At 35.2% G+C, this 14,773-nt stretch overlaps 1 protein-coding gene across 1 annotated transcript in view; it reads left to right on the top strand.

Moving 5' to 3' along the window:
• The window catches only part of LOC102500653 (MAM domain-containing glycosylphosphatidylinositol anchor protein 2), a 550,208-nt gene that overhangs the window by 349,359 nt on the left and 186,076 nt on the right, over nucleotides 1–14,773 (top strand). The gene's annotated exons all lie outside the window — the stretch shown is intronic.

Below are 14,773 nucleotides of genomic sequence, written 5' to 3' on the forward strand. Positions count from 1 at the left end.
AAAAGAAAAGAAAAGAAAAGAAAAGAAAAGAATGTGGTAGGCAATCCTATGCTGAGACTTCCTGAGTTCCTTGTCTGAAACCAGAGGAAATGTGAATTCCATGAGACAGCAAGAAAACGCTGTATAGGATGGTGACAGATAGTGGTGTCAATGTCCTAAGTTTTGATCAATCTCTCAAAATTCAGAGGCTGACCAAAAGGGGGATTTGTCAAACTTTTTGACCTGAAAGGGCCTCTGTACTCTTGCTTGATTTCCATAAACAAACAATGGAAGTCTGCTCCCTTAGTATGTTGCTAAGTAAAGCCAATGGTAGCCACACTTCAATCACAGAAAGCTCACCCTTTAAACTGTGTCCATGCAGGCAAACATTATGATGTAGCCAATGCAATTATATCTCTATCTCATGCCTTAACTTCTATTTTTTGTACTTCATTTTCCCTCTCTTGTGCATAAATGTCATATCACCACTTGGCTATCCAGAGTCCCTTGGAAGAGATTACAGGGCTGCCTGATTTGAATTGTTTTTGCTTAATTAAACTATGCTAAATTAAAACAAGAAAGAAAGAAAGAGAATGAGGCAGGCAAGCAAGTGGATCCCACATAGCCTACTGAGCAGTTGGAGTCCTGGACCGGTGACTTAAGAAACATTTCGGGCACATGTGTGCCCAAAATCACAAAAGAAGGGAGAGATGGAGAAGGAATTGCTATCCTCCACAAGGAGTGCTTTCTCTCTCACTTCCTCACTCTCTTTCTCTCTTTCTCTGGCAAGCACATGTGCCCTATGGCAAGATCAAAACAAACAAAAAGATGAGCTACTTCTTAGAAGGAAAGGAATAATCTCATTAGATCATATTAGCTCACATTCACACAATCAAGAATGACCAAAGGATTTTATCAGGGAAATGATAAAATGCTTTGAGGACTTAGTCACTGAATGAATTTGCAGAGTTAAAAATAGAAACAATTAGAGGAAGAGTGATGATGGATAAATAAAATAGAGCTTCCAGAGACATTCCAGAGTCCTAACAATTAAATGGGCCAAGAGCTTTCTTTTCTGTTTTCTCAGCAGTGTAGATAACCTTTGCATTATGAGATACCTGGCAATAGTGTGAAAAAGAAGGCAAAAATAAAACACCCTAAAAAATAATGTTTTTTTAAGAAAAAAATTAAGGCAATGGAGAAAAGCAAGTTTTTTTTTGTTTGTTTTGTTTTATGTGTAAAAATGCTTAGGTAAGGACACAAAAAAATAATACAGAATGTTTAGCTCATAGAAGAAGCTTGAAATTAATGAACTACATCTGAGAAGTCAGTCAGCTTCTTTCCATCTTAGATTCCTTATTTCTCCACCACAGCTTTGTTTTCAAGACACAGCTTTAGGTAATAAATGAATGAAAAGAAAAAAAAAAGTGTACAGTTTGGAGTGTGCACATAGAGGTATAATTTATTTAGCTGTAGAGACTTGATAGGAGTCAGATGAGGTGCTGAGTAGCACTTGCAACCTCTCTCATTATGGGGCAGTTAAGTCAATGACCAATGCTCTCAAGTCAATGTAAGAAAGAGCCTGACTGACATCAGGCAGCTTAATGTGCCTTGTAGCCAGAACTTGGGACCAGGCCAAAATTTGTCACATAATAGTTTTATGACCTTGGGTCTGGCTAGGCCTCAAATCTTTTTATCTATAGAATAAACAGTTCAGCTTGGCAACTGATTTCCAAATAACAACTAAAAATTCTTTGGAATATTATCACAGTCTACTGAACTGCTTCAAGAAGGGAAATAACTGAGAATTTGATCCCCTTTTTTCTCTTCCAAGTTCAATCAGAACAAAATATGTTTCTCTTTTATACTCAGGACTTTTAAGTAAGATTATATTTGGACAAAAAATTCTTACTCCCATTTACACACATATGCATGCGCACACAATGTTAAACACTCATAGTTGAAAACTATTTACTTAGATGAGTTTTTCCATTCCTTCTAGTGTGAGTTATGCTTCTATAATTCCAAAGTGTTCTGCCTCTGTTGTTAAGAATATGGTAATACCGCAGTAAACATTGCTGTGCAAGTACTTTTCCGACTGAGCGTTCTTCTGTCCTTTGGGTAGATACCCAGAAGTGGGATTGCTGGATCAATGGTAATTCTATTTGTAGATCTTTGAGGAACCTCCATATTGTTCTCCACAGTGGCTGAACCAGTTTACATTCCCACCAACAGTGTAGGAGGGTTCCCTTTTCACCACATCCCTGCCAACACTTATCACTTTTTATATTCTTAATCTTTGCCATTCTGACAGGGGTTAGGCGGTATCTCATTGTGGTTCCCAGCGTGAGTTTTAAGCCACCGGGTCCGGGATGCGAACCGTGGTCGACTACGTGGGAGTCCAGCGACATAGCCATTATGCTAACTGCTGGTTCCATCTTTTAATTGGGTTAATCTTTTTTTTTTTTTCTTCACATAAGGCACTTGAGTTCCCTATGTATTCTGGTTATCAGTCCCTTGTCTGAGGCATATTTAATAAAAATATTTTCCCATTCTGAGGGTTGTCGATTCACACTTGTTGAGTAAAGTCTTTTTACAAGCAAAATGAGAAATAATGATTGACTGGCTTGAAAAATAATTGGAATAATAATAATAATAATAATCAGGAAAAAGAATGAAAAGATAGTGAATTATGAAGTGGGGATTTTAATGTCTCTGTATTGACTGACTTGCCTGGCATTTTCTTTTGAAAAAGCAATGTAATACACCGTAAAGTTATATGCGATTCAATGTAATATAAACAAGATTAAGATGATAATAAATAAATTTTTTAAAAAAGAATATGGTAATACCAGATACTGGTGAGCGATTTTAGGTTGTGGCCAAGGTTTAAGAGAACCAATTGGTTTAGAATTAGCAGTACCTGAAAAGCAGTGAGATAGCCTTGTGTTTCTGGTGACCAATTAGAAAATCACATCTGATGATCAGGACAGAGGTGAGAACTAAAACATGGAATTCACAAATAGTTTTTATAATTAGAAACAAATGGGTTTATCTAAGAAGAGAATAAAAAGTGAAGATTAAAAAGTGCACAAGGAGATGGTGGAAAATCAGAAACCATGAAGAAAATGAAAATGAGTGATAAATGGAAATCCAGAAAAAGGAGTTGCTTAATTTGCATGGAAAGGAGATAGTCCAATGGAAAATTTGTGGGTTTGCTGCATCTTCAGGGCCTTCGATACCGCATGAAGAGGCATATGGATGATTTTATTTGCCCCAGATACATTAATACTGATACAAGGATTCTGATAAAGGAAGGGAGGTCTCATTTTCCTTTAAGCAAAAGGAATGATCATTGAGAGAATGGGGAGGGTGGAAAAGATAGTGAAAATAAGAAGGTGGGAGAGATGAAGGGAGTAGGAGAGAAGGGAAAGGAAAGGAAGAGAAGGGACTACCAGAGTTTAAGTGCGGTATTTTAGGATGAAGAACATCTATCTTCAGATTGTATATCATTTTCTTAACTGGCACTGGTAGCAATATAGATACAAAAAGAAACCATTGTACTTATTATACTTATTCTTTACAACCAGATCATTTAAAGCAATGAGAGGAGATATATAAAGGTTTTAGTTGCAAGCTCTTTTTTTTTTTTTTTTTTTTGAGAGGTTTTTGCTATAGGGCGGGTGCGCTCGCCAGAAAGACAAGAGAGACAGAGAAATAGAAAGAAAGAAATCACCCCCCAGAGGGGATGGTCACATCACAATCCCTTATCCTCCATTCTCCTCTCGGGATCTTGGGCACGCATGCACACGCACCCAGCGTGAGTTTAAGCCACCAGGTCCGAGACTCGAACTGCAGTCGACTACATGGGCATTCAGCAACATAGCCAGTATGCTAACTACTTGTCCCCACAAACTCTTTTGAGAAGCATAAATTCTAGCAATATTTTTACCACTTATTTTTGGGGGGAGCAACAATGCAAAGATGGCCATATTAAATTAATTCTCTATATTATATAATAGTTCAATAAACATTAATCATGCTTTTATATTAATCTTTCTCACAAGATAAAACACATATAATTGTGAAAATAACATTGAATTTATCATTTCTCTCCAATTATTATCTTAAAACACCCAAATATTTTTCCCCAAATAATAGATCAAAGTTTCTGTTTCAAGTTATAGATTATAGTTTAAAACTGGCTAATTAGCTTTTGCCTAATTACTGTCCCATGTGTTGAGGACTTTCTTCACTTTACAAATTTCAACACTTTTAGAAATTCTTAACCATCACTGATACTGGGAAAAGATACTAGCAAAATTTAGAAAGTGGTTTAATTGGGGTGTCAGTGGTACAATGATGGGATATTTATGAGCTTGAGAAGTTTGAGAAATAAGATTATGGGAGCATGCCTCCAGATATCTATGTCATAAAAACTTTTAAAAGATTTTAACTGTGTTAATTATTAACATAATTTTTAAATATCGAGGGTAATTCAGGTAACCTTCTGGTTGGGGCTTGTGACCACATACTCTGTTGATGGTGGAGTACAAAACTGTCAGAGGCTTAGTCCAAGATCATCACTCTAGCAAGTGCTAGGTAGGATGTTATGTTCTGTCTGCCAATTTTATAACCCACACACAAAAGAGAAGAGAAACTCTACCTAATAACCTATATACATAGCTAGAGCAATATTCATTTCACCTGAGAAGGCCACTTTTAATGTTATTCTATTTAAAATTCCTCTAGTGCAGCTCAAGATAATGATACTTATCCTAGCTACCTGAAAACACTGGAACCATGGGTTGGGTCTTTAAATTGCTATCTTACTACAATTGGAGAGTATACTCCTCAGAAATATAGTTTAAATCTTATCAGCATTCTTAGAATATACACCATAACCATACACAAATAAGAATCATATTTTTGGGACCAGCAGTTAGCATATTGGCTGTGTCGCTGGACTCCCACATAGACGACTGTGGTTTGCGTCCCGGACCCGGTGGCTTAAAACTCATGCTGGGCGTCTGTGCGTGTGTGCCCTAGATCCTGAGAGGAGAATGGAGAAGGGATTGTGGTGTGGCCATCCCCCCTGGGGGGTGATTTCTCACTTTCTGTCTCTCTGTCTCTCTCTGTCTGGCAAGCGCACGCACCCTGTAGCGAAAACCTCGATCCTGAGAGGAGAATGGAGAAGGGATTGTGGTGTGGCCATCCCCCCTGGGGAGTGATTTCTCACTTTCTGTCTCTCTGTCTCTCTCTGTCTGGCAAGCGCACGCACCCTGTAGCGAAAACCTCTCAAAAAAATAAAAGAATCATATTTTTTATGGTGATGTATCTCTTAAAAACTTTTATAGCAGCGTAACAAAATTTAAAATGCATGAATTATAAACATACAGCTTAAGTAGTGAACATGTGTGTCCACACCTAATTTAAGAAGGAAAGTATTACCATATGCTGAAGTATTTCAAAGTCAGTTAAAGACCACATAACAATGAATAACTATTTATACACACACTGAAAAACTAAAGTGTTTGGAGTGTTTATTATATTCTAGTTAATGAGTTAAATGCTTTATAATTAGCTCTTCATTGAATACACAGGACACTATATGCATTAGGTATTGTGATTATACTTATTTTATAGATAATAAATTTGAACTTTAGGAAGTGTAAGTAACTTTCTCAAATACAAATAACTTTCTCACAATTACCAAGTATGACATAAGCTGTTGAACATAGGTCATTTCTTCTGCAGGACCTGTGTTTACACAAAACCCTCAGTCTCTCAATGAATGAGCTCAAGTGATGAGATTTCAAGCTCCGGAGATACTCTGTGAGAAATGTGATTTTGATGAGTGGCTCCATCTTGGAAATCTCAGATCATATTGTGTCTGACTTTTAGCCTCTTTGACTAAGAAATTGGAGCCTGAGAAGTTCTATTAAGTAAAGGTCAGCTAAGATGCAGCATATGATCAAGACTGAAAGCATTAGCAAAGGGCACATGACACTGATTTACAGGAGAAGGGAAGAATTGAGGGAAGTCCCGTGTCCTCAGGTACAGAAAACAGAATTTCTGAAATTTTAGATGTTCTGCTAGCAATAAAGACTGTATTAAAAATATGTAAAGCAAGAAGAATGACATTGCCCTTTAAAAATTATTTTATGCATGGTGTGAAATATACTGGTAATTTAAACATGTGAAATATATATAATAAAATGGTAAGCAGTTCAGATGTCTGTTACTTAAATACATTTAGCACAAATTGCAGTTCACTGAAAATAAGACATAAGTAATCCACTTTTACCAAGTCTATCTTAATAATACTTGTAAATAAAATGTATTGACTTGACATTTAAACAGAAACATCTTTGCTTGAGAATGAAATACAATCTAAATCATATTAATAAAATGGTTCTAAAGTGTACACTCACATATTAGCTCAGAATGATTTATATATCATTCCAGTCAATGACCCTATATAAGTATTTGTGTGGTTTTAAAATTAGGTTCCTATTTTTATTATAACCGTCTACACTTTTACAGACTGGGATACTAGCAGAATAGATGATAACATGGAAGAATACATCAGTAGACTGTTAATATAGACTTCATGTGTTAAAAGAAAGCCCTCTATTTTTTTTAATTCATCAGTTATCTACTAAGAGATCTATTAATTAAACCTCATTTGCTCGACAGCACATGTGGCCCTGATCTGCTGATGGAACATTGTGTTCACTGGTTGTTTCATTTTGCTCTTGACAAAGCATGAAAGAGCCAGCTTCATTCTATATCAAAATGTTTATTAATATGGTGGTTGTGTTTATTTCTACAGGATAAGGCATATTCAGTGTGATGCAATCAGTGGTGTAATTAGGGAATCTGTAAACCACAGGCGTTGTCTTGAGTGATCATTTATAAGAGGCCTAACAATGTCACATGAGTTCTACGAGGAGACAAATGGCCTTTTTATTATAGGAGGAAATTGATTTTTCTAGTCATTCTGCGTTGAAGAGTTTACCACTGTGAGCAACAATTGCACTAGAAAGTAAAATAAACTGCAGATTGCTTTGAAGCATTTTTCTTTTGCTATACTTTCATAAGATGCATTTGATATATAATTTATAGCTTATCTTCCTTTTAATTTAGAATTCCTTCATCCATGGGGAAGCAATAACATAATTAACATGTTCAAAAAGCTCCTTTTCATTTGTCCCTCGTTTTCATGACAACACCCTGACCTTTGTGAAAATGGACAGCACTGACATTTCGTCATTGGCATAGGGGAGGCATAGATGTATTGAGGGATGTTCAAACCTCATTATTTTATAAAAATAGGGTGAGAACTGGGATATTTACAGTATATGCCATTTTGTGATAATATCCAAATATTTAGATCATATCATTATATCTAATGGCAGAAAAATGCAATCCCTTTCTTGGATGGCTTTGGGGAGTACCTTTGACTATTCAAATTGGAGAGGTTCATCCTTGTCCTTCCCCCCACCCCAATTTTTCTTTAAATAGTATACTCATCTAAAATGTGTATGCAGCTCCTAGAAACTGATAGTGGTAGTGAGCTTTATGTATGTGTGTGATGTGTGTGTGTGTATAGAAATAAATTTCCTTTTATATGTCCTCTTATATATTTTATAAATTTCCATAAATATACACACAAATACATTTATATATTTTATTTTATAAACATTTGTTTGACCCTATATTTATCCATGCTCAGTACTTGAGACCCCATAGCTATAAATAATATGAAATCAGTGACCTGAATACAGGAATACATGCATAATAAAGTACAGTCATTGATATCACAGTAATAAAGGACAATGATAAGAAAATATAGTAATAACTAACATATATTGAGTGTTTATTATATGTCACACTTTATGCTTAAGATCTTATGCATATAAAAAATGTGAAGTAGGTACTATTGTGTTCATGTTATGTAGAATAAACTGAGGGATGCAAGGCTAGATAACATTTTCAAGGTCACCTGGCTAACAGATGATAAACCTAAGATCTGATTCTCAGTAACCAGACCTGAATCTTGCTCTTTACAAACATACTGAAAAACTCAAGTGCTTGACATTTTAGAAGACACTGTCAGTTGCATCGTGCCATTTTATCTTGACATTTCATGAAATTTCCTTTTTATCTGCCTAATTTGAAGAGATGAAAACTTGGGAACTAGCAGTTAGTTAGCGTAATGGCTATGTCGCTGGACTCCCACGTAGTCGACCGTGGTTCACGTCCCAGACCTGGTGGCTTAAAACTCACGCCGGGCGCATGTGCGTGCGTGCCCAAGATCCTGAGAGGAGAGCAGAGGAGAAGGGATTGCGGTGTGACCATTCCCCCTGGGGGGTGATTTCTCGCTTTCTGTCTCTCTGTCTCTGTCTGTCTGGCGAGCGCACGCACCCTATAGAGAAAACCTCTCCAAAAAAAAAAAAGAGATGAAAACTTAGATTAAGATCACATCCCTTGGCCAAGATTACACACGTAGTATTTAGGTTAGACTTTGAGCCAAAGTCAAATTTCTAGTCTTGTACATTTACAACTCTTCCAAATTTTCCATATCTATTTAAAAAGTGCTGCAATTTGGAAGTAATTATTAGCAATTACCAGCTACTAAGAAGCCTCTTTATCAGTTTTCATAATGCATAGTGTAATCCTTGAAACTAGTAAATTGCCTAATTTTTCTCTTTTCCTCCTAGTCTCAGGCATATTCATTTACTAAAGAGGCTCAAATCTATGTATTAATATAAATTGGTAATAGCTCTAGCTTAGGACATAAATTTTCACATACATGGTTCTTCTTCTGTTATTCCTAGAGTGTTTGCTGTTAATTTAAGTGGTAATCCACTTATTTCCACATATAAATGTATTTGAAAAAAGTCATGAAGAGCAAGTAGGCAAGGATGAAAATGTAATATGAATTACATGAATTGTATACATTTGGAAATTTTAGCTAACTTTTTAGCTATAAGACTTTATCCTGCCTATCACCTTTAGTTTTTAAAATATATTGTTTGGAGTGCAGTATTCAACTTTTAAAGTTAACATTTTTAATCAAATGCATGCAAGTAATTAAAATTTCTTATAATTATTCTGCACTATTATAAAAATTGCCAAACGTGAAAAAAAAAAAAAAACTGAATAAGAATTCAATTCAGAAATCAGTCTGTGGTTGTTAGAAATGTTAATGACTTAATTATTTCTTCATCAAATGACCCAGTCACATTTTACTAATCTTAATAATTAAACATCTTAGCACCTTGTTTGATGTTTTGATTCTTATAATACCACTTTCTCTTTTGCAGAAAAAAAAAATCAAGTGCTTTTTTTGTGGAGTCCTTGTTGCATTCCTTACAATATTTTCACTGTAATCTATATTCTTTGCTTGACAAAATTTTAACATAGTTGGAGTTACTAGCAAGTGAAAATATCTTGTGAAACTTCACATGTGAGACTTTATCTTTACCTTTTTTATTCTTTTCTTAGAGAGATTATTGCTATAGAGCTCATGTTCTTGCCTGAGAGACAGAGAAAGACAGAAAGCTAGAAATCACCCGCTAAGGGGCCTGCCCACACTGCAATCCCTTCTCTTTCATTCTCCTCCTGGGATCATGGGCATGCACACACACGTGCCTGGCGTGAGTTTGAAACCACTGAGTCTGGGACTTGAACTGCCATCTGCCATGTAAGAGTCCAGTGACATAACCGCTGTGTCTATTGCTAGCTCCTGAGACTTTACATTCTTAAATCAGTGACCACCATTCATTTATATATTAGTATGTGGGAAATACATAAAAGCCAGGGAACGGACATTAAAAAAGAAAAACGGTATGCTTTCATGTCTTCTTCCAAAGAGGGTAGAAAATTCTTGTGTTAGTAGGGATTTATTTTAATGATTCTGGAGCATATTTTATTGTAAGTAAAAGAAAAATAAACAATATTAAGATTGTAACAATTGGAAATTGTTGAAAACTTAAGCAAATGGTACCTAAGCAACCTTAGCCTAAGATCCATTCGCTTATCACTTCATGGGGTAGCAAGAATAGAACTTGTGTTTATTTACCAATGGTTGTATAGCAGGGAAAATATGAATGCCAAGCAGAGCATGATTTTCTATTTCATTCTTTCATCTCACACTGTGTTCTATTGAATCCCTCTGAGACTATTCTTGTGCCATAGCAACACCTGCTGGGAGAGGGAAGTTGGAACAGCCACAGCTTTGCTTGCCAAACCCGTTTCCCTGATTCAATGGCACTGCATGTCCTCCATCCTCTAATACCAAAAGCTTCCCAGTGCTACCCTCCAGCAACCTGCCTCTCCCCATAGATTTCAAATACCTCATAATAACCTCCTAATAAGATTTTCCTAACTCTTTCACAAACATGCATTGTGTGTGTATTTCTGTGTATGTATTTCTGTGCATTTCTTCTTAGAATTTCCAAATGCAAATGTCATACTATTTTAACCTCTTAGTTGTTTTCAGTGTAGCTTTCTTCTGCTCTATTGCTGGATTTGTAAAACATTGCAAATTCTGTTTTGATAACATCTCCCAATTTATTGTGGGTAAGGTACTTAAAAGTGTGCCATTGTGAAAAATAGAAAGGCAGTTTCATTTAGAATGTGATAAGAAATGTATTTACACTTGTTCATATCATGGACATAACACAGTAGGCATACCTCCTTCTGTAAAGACGTTTATAAATTAGTGTTCATTATATATTTTATTTAATCACATGATTGCAAATATATGGAATTTCTATTGTAGAAAATTTCTATTTTAGTAAATTGTCTTTACTACTAATTAAGGAAAGTCACAGAAGAGACAAATTCCTCAGTACTACAAAATAGTTCCAATATTTTACTCTATTATATCTGCTTCCTTGTATGCCACTGTGACCAAGTAAAAATCTAGTAAAAGTGCTAACATTATTTTAAAAATATCTATTGTCTTTGTGGATTTTAAAATTAAAAATGAAAAAGTTTATTTGTGAAAAATGTTCATGAAAGGTATGTTTATAATTAAAGTTTGTATACTCACGTGGTGATTATTCATCAATAGTTTTCTTAATTTTGTTGCTTAATAACCTTGATTGGTGCTCCATCCAGCAATAAAAAGTTTATTAAGCACCTCTGATTTTTTTTTAAATGGCACATGATATGGGAGCTACTGAGGAAATAGAAAAACCCTAGTGCTGACATCAGTATGTTTTAGCTCCACAGTAATGGAGTTCACATTTTGTCAGTGACTACCATTCATTTGTGTATTTCAGTGTATGGGAAATACATACAAGTCAGGGAAGAGAGGTTAAAAAAGAAAAAAAAGAGGGAACCAACAATTAGAGTAATGGCTATGTCGCTGGACTCCCCAGTAGTCAACCACGGTTCGCGTTCCGGACCCGGTGGCTTAAAACTCACCCCGGGCACGTGTGCGTGCGTGCCCAAGATCCCCAGAGGAGAATGGAGGAGAAGGGATTGCGGCGTGACCATTCCCCCTGGGGAGTGATTTCTCGCTTTCTGTCTCTGTCTCTCTCTGTCTGTCTGGCGAGCGCATGCGCCGTATAGGGAAAACCTCTCAAAAAAAAAAAAAAGAAAAGAAAAAAAGAATATAGAATAAACTCAACATGATCTAATTCAGAGACATAGAAGATGAATTAAAGATTCAGAAATTGGAGAGCTTAGTAGAACAGGAGTTAACACTCATAGCGTGGATTTGATGAGGTTGAAGTCATTCCTGGAAAGAAGGAAGGATGGTGAGGCATTGAGAATGAGTCAAGTGTGTTATTTTAAGATAGAATCTCCGGTGGTCATGATCCTCTTGCCTCAGTCTCCTAGTTGGGACCACAGGTATGTGCCACCATGCCCAACCTTTAGATTGGATCAGGAATCAAACCTAGGCCTCCCTGGTGGTCCCAACCTGAGAAGCACAGCATCTCCGCAGTTCCTTCTACCACAGCTGGCACAGTATGTTGGATGTCTTTTTGTGGCTCTGAACATCTTTCAAGCACAACTTACTGTATTTTTTAATTGACATAATAATCATACTGAAAGTGAGTCGAATTTATTTTAAAAAGTGTTATTGGGACTTCATTTTCTTATTTTTAAATTGAAGAAAATTATCAGATTTTCCTTTTTTTTCAGAAAAATATTTTCCAGCGGTCACTGAGCATACTATTTTTATAAATTTCATGTATTAAGACAATTATTCCCAATGTTAGGAGTATGTTTAAGTCAGCTGTGAGGTGTGTGGAGATTAACCTATATCCTATATTTGTGTATGGAGGTTTTAAAAGATAGGTTACAGTAATAACATTATTCTCACTTACACTGAATATACCTACTTGAGTGAAAAGAAGTGAATGGAGTTATAACAGGGTGACAATTGCACTTAGGCGGTGCCTTCTTATTTATCCCAAAGTCTATTGTGAGGTGTCATTATTGAAGTTCAGTTGACAATCACTGTAAATTATTCACTTTTTTGCTTCTTTGTAAAATACTTTGTAATTTCTCAAAACATCAAAGTTTGAGTATATTAGATTGCTTGACTCATGCTTATTAAGCTAAGCTGTAATGTGGTAACAAAGATGGGATTGAAAACTTCTGACATGGACACTGAGAAACACTCAAATGTGATTTATCTTTCCTTTAAATCTATGTGGTCTGCAATAAGGGCTTTGCTTCCCTTGGAGTCTCAGTTGTACATCAGCAAGTATGAAAAATGAAACGCGCATTGAGCCTACAGTACATTTTTATGAACCTGATTGTAACTTTTGAAGAAAAGAAAAAAGCAAAACAAGAAAACACACAATAGATTTTTTTCATTTAGATTATTTACATTTACAAATTCACTTTTCACTTAAGTCTTACCTTTTTTGTTTGTTTATTTTTGTTTATAATATCTGTTCAGCATGAGAATTCTTGAAGTCTTGTCTGTATGGATCACTTTAATAAAATAACATTGGAATCTCATTGATTTATATTTTAAATATAGACTATGCATTTTTGTATAATGTACATACATGCTGTAAATAACTTCCTCCAGATTTCAGGTATAATTGAATTAGTTTCATACATATTATAGGATTTCTGAAAATATGAATCCAGTTGTTGGGCCGGAAAAAACACTACTTGATATTCAATTTATTATGATTTTTTCTATTGAAATATCATAGAAAGAGTTTTTTTTTTATTTCAGTATCTTTTATCCATCTTTGATTTCAATGTTTATTATTAAAGTTAGTTATAAATATTTGCATTTTTTAAACTTATACATCCATTAAAAGGATATATTGATGTTCTTTTTTCAAACAGCATGATATTTTCTTAGATAGTTCAGATGAACTTCCCCAGTGTTGTTTTGGGTAAGGAATATAAGCAAGCCAGTTATTTTCCATGACTTAAGAGTAAACATTTTCAACATTTCATCCTAATGAAGAAATGAACATATTTTACTTCTCTACTTGTTTTATTTTACAGTTTTTGATATAATGGAAAACTATCAGAAAACAAGTTCTTTAAATTGTTTGACTTCAGTTTCCTTATTATAGCTTACCTTATAGTAGCAGTTCAGACAAGAAAAATTAAAGTTAAAGCTGTGTATAGACTGTACACCCAAGAAAATTACTGTTTTCCTTAGGATGGACATTTTTTTTAGCAAGTCATTGAGTAAATGTGTAGCTCATAAGCTACAGACATTTCAAATATTTGTTCTTAATTTGATGGGTTCATTGTGAAACTTAATTTCTATTTTTCAATTCTGCCAGGAGGTACATGCAGAGCGTGAGGATAGTGTGAGTAAGAAAGCAGCCCCCCCCAGGAAGGATGATCTTGCCACAATCCCTTTTCCTGAATGTCTCTCTCCTTTCAAGATCATATTTTGTGCATATATGCTCACACTCCTGGCATATTTCTCAAGCCACTGGGTCTGAGAATTAAACTGTGGGGTAGATGATGTGGGATTAGCCACCATGAGCTGGCTTGAGGCTTAATATTTTAAGAAAAAATAATTTGATGAAAAACATATAAAACACTAAGATAAAATTAAATATCATGACTTTGAATTGCCTTTTTCCTGTTTTTAATTTTTTTAATTTAAACTCTATTTAAATATTTATATATAAAAAAAGAAAAAATAAACTGGAAGAGTGATTTCTTGACTCTCAACTCTCTCACAGACCCTACACATCTCAAGATTTGCATCCAAAATCTGCAATACTTAAAATGGTTTACACAAAATTCTGCTACTTATATGAGCTACTAGTTGTGGTATTACTGTATCACCTTATTTTTTTTTTCACTTTGTTCTAAAACATGCATGATTTGTATCTATTATGTTTATCACTATTGTCTGTTATGTTCATAGCCTTTTATCTCCCTTCCTCCCTACACTCCTTTTCCCTTTGTCCCTTTCTCAATTATTTTACAATTTCGGGCTTTACAGATAGAATAAGATATTCTGTACTCTCAAAGAACTGTCCGGTCAGGAATCTAGACATGGGAGAAGATACAGGTCAAAGCTACAAGTGTAGGTTAAATGAATATATACCATACAACATTAGTGGTCAGGAAGAATGAGTGACAAGGTTAGTGTGGGGATAGGAAAATTTATTCCCAAAATAGTAACATTTGAACTGAATCCCAGCACATGGGAGTGGCACGAGGTATTAGTAGAAAATAAGGGCCAGGCACATTAAGCACAGAGAAAAACTGCTTGTTCAAAGGCACTTAGGTTAATTAGTTAGTGAAACTTCATGTACACAAGTATTAGAAG

This window comes from Tupaia chinensis, unplaced genomic scaffold (assembly GCF_000334495.1).
Source record: "Tupaia chinensis unplaced genomic scaffold, TupChi_1.0 Scaffold138126_1, whole genome shotgun sequence".
NCBI classification, from domain to species: Eukaryota; Metazoa; Chordata; class Mammalia; order Scandentia; family Tupaiidae; genus Tupaia; species Tupaia belangeri.